The sequence below is a fragment of the Myotis lucifugus genome, unplaced genomic scaffold (assembly GCF_000147115.1).
Source record: "Myotis lucifugus unplaced genomic scaffold, Myoluc2.0 scaffold_0, whole genome shotgun sequence".
NCBI lineage: Eukaryota > Metazoa > Chordata > Mammalia > Chiroptera > Vespertilionidae > Myotis > Myotis lucifugus.
The window spans coordinates 48,689,307-48,697,961 of record NW_005871048.1 but is presented as its reverse complement, the minus strand read 5'-3'; the positions used below and the strand labels follow the sequence as shown (position 1 = coordinate 48,697,961).

Here is an 8,655-nt window from a genome sequence, read left to right as displayed (position 1 = left end):
GGGCCCCCGGGTTCTTTCCCAGGGCACTTTGCCGATGAATCTCCCTTCCAAATTCAAGCAGCTTGCTTTTTGAGCCAAGTCAAGCAGATCGGGGCCGCGCCCAGGGTGCCTGCGAGGGCTTCGTGAGTTCTCGCGAGGTAATTTCTGAAAACCCGCCTAGAGATCCTGCGGGGTTTACGAGAGAACCTGGGGGGCAACCGCGCCCGCGCACCTGCTCCGCGCGGACCCCGAGTTCCGGCGGAGCCGCTGCCCCTGCCGGGTCTCCCCGAAAGCCAGAGCCTCATCGCCTCGGCCACTGGCAGCTGGCTACCTGGGAGAGTTTGTGGGAGACCCGCCGGGCTGCACCAACAAGGTTACTTAGGACCCGCGCCACCGTTTCTGAGGGTTTGGGTTTTAGGGTGTTTGAACCTTCGTTTCTGAGGGTTTAGGATTTGCCTACTTCAATGAGGACAGGGTGGTTGTGGGAATAAAAGCATTTCTATCAAGACCTGACTTTGTCAGTACCCAGTCGCGGCTAAGCACCCGACTAAATGTTGGGGGCGGACATAAACAAGCAAACAAAAACACGCAAAGCTGTGGGTCGGGACGCTCAGACTTGACAATATGCTGTAATTTCATATTCAGAATTGCCCAAGAGTTATCTTAAAGCAGCAGCCGTGTGAATGCACCACATAGTAAAGGCATTTGACACATGTCCTGCATACGTGCTGCAGTCGCCTGTGGAATTGCAAATCAGAGACCAGGATGGTCTTGGGATGCCAAGGGGAAAAGGCTGGCAGGGTATTTCTATTCACCATGCACAGAATAAACTACAAAGGTGAGAAAAATGAAAACATTATACGTATATGAAAGCCGGTTCTATTTACAAAAGCTGACCTGGGGACCATGGGCACTCTCCATAAACACATCAATTATGGAGAACTTCGCTACATTAGCCTGCGGATAAGCAAACTTCTCGCGGGAAAAATAATCCAAACTCCCAAAAGTCCATCTTATAAAACTTTGTTATTTTCAGTTAGAAAGAACACATTGAAAAGCTTACAATGAAGTTGGTGAGATGGCTTTTCTTTGCTTGGAATCTACAAGGTAATATAGGGGAAGAAATTCTGCCTTTGAAATGTAGGCTCTATAAATGATCAGCAGCACAGTAAAGAATTTCATGGACTGAATCTCAAGCTCCTGGCATTTTCCAGGTAAGTTTTTATATATCATTTGTAAAAGTTAGAATAACTTTCAAGTGTTTGTTACATGTACTGCGTGGTTCATTGTTATCAAGGATTCTTGAACTATTGCTATTCACTTTGAGAACTCTAGGTTAAAATTTGCCTCTTTTATTCTACTGTGTTTTTTTCCCCCTCCTATACCAATCTCTGTAAATGTATACTCGAGGTGAACAAACAACTGTCTAAACCTTGCCAGGTGAGTTATAAAGTGTAAGACTGGAGCTTTTATCTCTAACAAAAGGAACAACCTTAAAGATAATTTAAAATAGTAAGTATAAAATATTTTATCTGTATAGCCTTGCCCTGATTGATTATAAGAATATAAAAACATACCATGCTTGTTATAAAAATTGAAACATTACACAAGGACATGATGTAGAAAGTCCCTTGTAATCCCATACCCTTAAGGTCATAAATTATAATTAAGCCTATGACCATAACTTATTTTCATTGTACTTAACACCTTCCATATGCAAGCACAGAAGTACCTAGTTGTGATGGTAGTATATCTACAATATGTTCCCACTGATTTGAGAGAGGAAAGGGGGGAGGGGAAGGAAGAAAGAGAAAGAGAATGGAAAAGAGAGGGACTTCAATGTGAGAGAGATACATCAATTGGTTGCCTCCCATAGGAGCCCAAATGGGATTGAACCCACAACCTAGGCCTCTGTCCTGACTGGAGTCCAAACCTGAAACCTTTTAGTGTATGGGACAATGCTCCAACCACCTGAGCTACCCAGCCAGGGCTATATGGTTTTGGTTTTGGTTTTTTCATCTCTCTACTGTATAAAATAGGGATGTAGGATATTTTAAGAAGAAATTGACTTATTTTGGGTAATCTGTCCATCGTTAGCATGTCCAGTGGGTTAAAGATGCAAAATCATTGTGTCAAGGATTTTTCACTGTCATCTTTCCAGTCACTGGTTACATCAGAAGCCAGGAATCCCCTCTCCATACCGCTAAGACTTGGCTTTCCATGTTCCTCTTCCCTGCACTCCAATTTTTCCAAAAGTCTGAGCTCCTATGTAAGTAATCCCCTCCCATCTTCAACTTCTCAAAGCTTTTCAGAAATACAGGCCTTGGGCCTAACAGGATGTGGCACCAGATATTATATCTCACTGTTTATTTTTTAATCATAATAGAAATATAATTCTCGAGAGCCAATGCTTCAAAACATGCACTTCAACACAGGATTGCTCTTAAGAAGGAAGTACAGGGACAATGGGAACAACTTATTTCAGAAGATCTACTTTATGTCCAAATCCTAGACAATCAACATTTGGGTGCAATCATAATGTGGTAATAGATGTATTTTAAGTTCTAACATCTTCTGCATGTACCTTATAAATCTGGAGAATGGAAAAAAAAATGAACAGAGCCCATCTATTTACCAATAAGTAAGAAAATAATTACTAATCACGGCAAAGAACAGTTTGTTCTATAAAACTGTTACTCAAATAAAGAATTATGGTTGATATTAGCATAGAACTAAGACTACTTTTTCCAAATTCCTAGGTTTATAGGCAATATGGTTAACCACAGTTTTTCAGGATCATTATTAAATCTTAACTTTTAGGAATTTTAACCCCAAATGTTCTAAGAAATTGAGTAACTGACCTTTTCATCCCTACTGAAAAGCCTTAAGGTGAAGTTGCCAACTATCTTACAGGAACTTGAATCACCACACTACACAAACACACCTAAGTGTCATCAATAGCAGGACACAAACAGCGAGCTTGTTTAATTTTGGATTTTACCAAGAGCACAAACTGTATTCCTTAATAAAATACTTTTCTCCCCAGAGAGTAGTATTCACTGTGGTACTCCTTGAAAATGTATGAAAATTCTTCTATTTAACTGTCCCAAATCTTGCTAAATCAAGGAACTAACTATAGGGAGAAAAATTCCCAATCAACAACTGTTGGCGAAATTTCTTAAAAGCTAGGAGAGTGCAATGGAGCAGCAACTGAGAAATAACTCGAGCCTTTGGAAGTCTCCTCCTACATGGTTTTCTTCAAGGCACCCTTGAACTATGGAACACCCGTGATTCTACTCGGGATCTTCTGTGAACAAACAGTTCTCAATTCTTGCAGGCTAGCACTTGGCTTCCGTCATTGTGATGCGATCAAGGGTTCCCCTGACACATGGCCTGAACCGGTGCCAGGGGCTCTGGGAGGAGATGCTGAAGCAGCAGCTTCCCTATGCAAAGGAAAAAAGGATTGCCTCAGAGCCACAGCAGTTAGCGAGGGGTTGAGGTCGTTTTCTTGTGAAATGTTTAGCAATTACTCTTACCCACAACTTAAGCAATGTTGACCATTGAGGTAAAAGGATCCACTCTACGTGATGTGTTACTATGTGGATGTTGGCTTTACCAACACTGGAATGACTAAAGGTCTGTATAAGTTTGTCATAATTCCTAGATAAGCCTATTGGTGTAAATGAAGAGAACAGCCCCCCCCCCCCCCATATCACTTACTACGAACACCATTTGCTTACACTTAATTAAAAAATAAGCTATAATAGCTGATTTAGATTTTTCTTAAAATAAAAAAATGTATCTTTCTAACCAATTCCAACTTCTCCTCCCCTAATGCCCACCAAAATTTTCTCTTTGTTCCTAAGGATGGAGTCGATGGTATCTGAAGTAGGCGGAACTGGAGAAAAATGATTTCTATTTCATGCATTGCTTTAAGCTAGTCCCTCCCTGAGTTCGCTATAGTAAAAGATTTGTGCAGGTTAGTTCTAACTTTTGCTGACGTTTTCCCCCTCCTCCATGCCTTTTATCTGATGGGAAATACATGAAGGAGTTGGATTCATTTTCAATGTGTACATGTAACAGGTTTAAGCAGAGCTTGCCAGTGGCAGGCTGCTCTCAGGTCCAAGTGTATTTCTGGCATCAAAGTTCTTGTTTTGAAGTATTTTAAAATCTTATGAAATATATAATATTTCACTTATTACTTCAAAAATCCTCCAAAGGGAAGATGTGCATAATTTTCTGATTTTTTTCCTTCTAGCTTCTCACTATCTTATGATTTTTTTCCCCTAGTGCTTTGCCTAAGGCTCTAGTAGAACTTTAAAATGAAATAAATGCAAGATTGGGTTTCAGTGACTTCTAGTACTAACAGTAAGTCAACTTCTAGCAGCATCAGTAATGTATTTAGAATGAACTTGGTGTCATGTACTTAACAGATTCTGTAAAAAGAAGATGATTAAAAGAGTATATCTTACCCAAGGAAACCCTGGGGTCTAGAATGGAGCAAATGGAAAGCATTTGAAAGAAGAAAACACATGGGCTATGGGAGAATAAAAAAAACAGCTCTTTAAATCAGACTGGGACAGAGGTAGAATGGGAGAAGGCTTAGTCCAAAAGAATGAAATAGGAGATAAGAGGGTGAGAAGGATTTTTTAGAGAAAAAAAATATGAGCACACATGCGGGCCTATATTCAGTAAGGTATGTGTGCATGTGTATTCGGAGAAGGGAACTGTCATGAGCAGGGCCTTGCTCAGGGAGAAAGAGGCTGGAGAAAGCCACAGACACCGGCCATGGAAGTGTTGTCAGGCATCTGCAGGTAAGGCCTTTGGACTGAACCTCGAGAGTGGGAACTGCTGAGTGATTCAGAGTACTGTGTGATATGGGCTCTGAGCTTAATTAGATGGGAAATTCTAGGGCTCTGGAATAAATGGGATTGAAGTAGGCAAGGCTGAAGTCAGTGAGACCATTATCTTCAGCCATATTATTGGTAGAGTAAAATTAATAATTTATAGAACATTTGCTTCTCTGATGATTCTTCTTATCTAAGACCATCTCAGAATTAAAAGTATACATAGGCATATGTTCACAAGATATGTCAGGCATGAATAGAAAAGGACTTCCCAATGTGATTTGTAAGGGGATAGACTTCTTGCTCTTAAAAACTATAGTCTTCTAGTCACTGAAATTTTAATCATACTGTATTCACCATAACTTTTCATCAGAATTTCTTTCAGGGAGAGCCTGCCTATAAGAAAGTGTTTGATAAGGATACTTATATAGAAGATGTGACTTTAAGGAGCCCTGGTTTGGATGGAACTAATCTGTCATCTCTTCTACATAGGAGAGAGGAAGACTATGCCGATTGTTTCAGAAGTGTGTGTGTGTGTGTGTGTGTGTGTGTGTGTGTGTGTAAGGAGTCAACTTGGCGGACAGGGTGATTCCACCCTATAAATCACTCTCTCCTTCAAATATTTAATAAAGTTACTGATGGCATAAAATGCTGAAATAAAGAGATTTTCTTTGTTTTGTTTTGTTTTAACCCAGTGAAGGGACTGAGCTTGGAGGCCGAATTGGCCCAAACTGAAATGTCAGCCTGAGTTGACACTGAAGAGAAGAAGCAAAGAAAGAGGAGAAAATTTGTGGAAGTCAGTGTAAGAGCAGGGAGGGCTTTTGTCCAAGGAGTTGGGATTTGAGCCAAGGTTAATCCGACAATCTGGGTTGGAGACTCCATATGACCTGTGTTAGACTATAAGCAGTATTGTCCCTTGACTGAAACTGGAAGAGAAGAGGGAAATTCCAATCTCTTCTACTACATACAAGCCATAATTCCTGGCACATCACTTAATCTTTCTTAAGCCTTAATTTCCTCACCCGTGAATTGGGGATAATAAAAAGTACCTTCTAGATTATTTTAGTTTAAGTGAGAGACCCTGAGTTAAATAACCTTGCATTGCTCACCCAATTGATTCTTTTCCAGGCACTGCATTAAATGATGGAGATTTAGCATTGAACAAGGTAGTTGAAAGCTCTGCCTAATTCTCAAAGACTTTCCACTCTACTGGTTATGATGGTCTTCTTTTATTGAACACCTGCTATGTGCTAGATGTTGAGTGCCCAAAGGTAAGGAAATAACTTTGGGTCTCCAGAAGCTCAAAGTCTAATGAGAAAGCATGTATGTAAGTTGTCCACTAAAACCAGGTAGTAGGTATAGGTAAGCACAAGGCAGAGAAAGGGGACATGGAAAGTGTCCCCTGCCACAGCCTGTGAGGGACCTGGGAAAGCTTTCTGAAAGAAGGAATGTTAGCCTCGAGTCTCTAAGGATGAACTGAAGAGTTAACTTAGGTGGAGGATGGGAGGTGACATTTGAGATGGAGGGTAAACATGTGCCATTGCCAGTCGGAGAACAACTTACAAGGTTGTTTAAGTAAGTTTTATATGCAATAAGGCATTTAATACATGAGAGGTTCCTTCTTCTCTCACAGGTTCTCAGTCCTAAACCAGTTACTATGTTTCTATCATCACCATGAACCCTCACATATCAACCAGCTCTGGGCTGCATATGAGTGAAAAATCTAAGATCTAGAATAGTCTTCACAAGACCACACCAAATCATGCAAAGTTACTATGTATAAAAAAAATGTGGAATATATGTCATTGGCTAATGAAAGAGCACCACTTACTGTGGGTTTGCTGGGAGCACCGTGCCAACATTTCCCAAAGAATGTTCATATGAACAGTATTCCTACAAGATTCTCTTTACCAAAAGAATTCTGTGGTTAAACAAGTTTGGGAAATGTTGACTATGTAGCCTCTTTGGCAGTGATTTGTCGTGGACATGAACCTACCAAAATCTAGAAATTCTACAGCAAAGAGACCCATTTAATGACAAGTATAATCTAAATTTATTTGACATCAGATTTTTTTAAAAATAAAACTATCATTTCTTAAAGCACACTTTGGAAAACTTTGTCCTGTGGCATGTCAGGTGAGTCCAAAAACATAAACACACTACTTGAGTTCTGTAGGTTTCCATATATTCAAAATCCCACCTTCGATATCTTATTTCCCCTTCTCAGGCCTTCCTGCACTGCTGAGACTGGTCAGAGAGTAATCTGCCTCTTTCCATTCCCTCCTCTCTTTGTTTTCCCCAGTAAGAGAGCAGTCAAGAAACCCCATACATATTTATTGAGCCTCTCTGATGTTCTCTTGCTTTGAAATACAAGAACATGAAAGATTCAGTGGCCTGGGCCTGGGAAGGAACTTATAATATCCTGCTGAGAAAACCAGACACATGACCAGCTGCTGCCTAGAGACAGTGTAAGGTGACGTAGAAATCATTCAGCTCGGGAGTGCTATTGTAGCCCAGAAGGAGGGGACTTTATGGACTGTAGTGAAGTGTACAGGGCTCCAGGAAGAAGGCAAACCAGGATGTACGTCTTTGACGATGAAGTCTGTGATTTGAATGGCTGTGGGAGGAGGGAGTCAGCTAGCATTCTTTTCAGGTAGAAGAAACGTCTGGAGCCCGGATAAGGGTTACATGTGTGGGCGGTAAATAGACTGGATGGAGTAGCCTCCTTGAAGGGAGGAGAAGGGAAGTAGAGTTGAATACTTAAATGTGTGGCCTTGAGCTAATGGAGATGGTGGGAACTGGATAAGTGCACTGGTAGGCCAGGAGGGGAAAATAAAGAAGAGAGCAGGAGGGAGATCGGAATCCATTGCAGCAGTGCAGATGCACAGCAAGTGGTAAGCAACATTCTCGGGGTATCCACTTCAGTGGCCTGTTAGGACAGTTATGAGCAATAGAAAGAGCATGACATAGGGAATAGAGGTCTAGGCTCAAATGCTGGCCTCTGCAACTTAGCAACCACGGGTGAATTATTTAGCTTCTCTGTACCTTGGTTTTCTCTTTTCTAAATAGGGCTAAAAATACATCCCACAGAAGGATGCCCCCCCCCCGCCCCAGGCCATTCTCCATATTTTATTTGAATTTTAAGACTAACTTTAATTTAAAAATCACATATCCGCATGCCTATTTCATTTTTGTTGGTTTGAATTCTACTTAAATGCGTGACTTGTTAAAAATTATAAATATTTATCAAGTCTGTTACATGTAATACATAACAGCTGATTTTAACCGTCATTTCTCTCCTCCCCATCTTCCTTCTCCCACCCCCTCCTCCTCCCCCTCCCCCTCTCTTTCCCCTCCTCCTCCTCCTTCTTCTTTTTGGCGGGGGCAGGGCTAGAACCCATTTATTGCTTTCCATAAAATTGTACACTTCTCAGAAACTACATTGTGTCTAGCAAAACATAAAGTAAGATTTGCAATGCCTCTTTGCTCTTAGAACTCGGACTTGTCCAGTTTGGAGCAAATGATCAGTTGCCCAGAGTCCTTGGTCTCATGCAATGCCAGCCTTCCCTTGCCCAGACCCTCTCTCATACCTGGGCCCTGTGTAGCACTGCACTGGGGCCAGCGATGGTGAGTTGTCCCTGTCTAGCTGTGGGGGAACTTTACCAGTGCTTCAAGGGAAGGCCCACAAAAGGGTTGATGTGTCAGTCCTCAGACGGCAAAGCAGTTATGACAGCAAATTGAATAGTGCTTTTCCCCAGGGAGCACCGAGCTAGAAAAACAATTCTGTACATATTTTTGATGCTAGGAGTAGTCAGCACCTATATCTCAC

General features: G+C 41.4%; 1 protein-coding gene across 1 annotated transcript in view; it reads right to left on the bottom strand.

Annotated features, from left to right (window-relative positions):
• Positions 1 to 8,655, bottom strand: part of PDE4D (phosphodiesterase 4D) — a 1,252,971-nt gene that overhangs the window by 45,937 nt on the left and 1,198,379 nt on the right.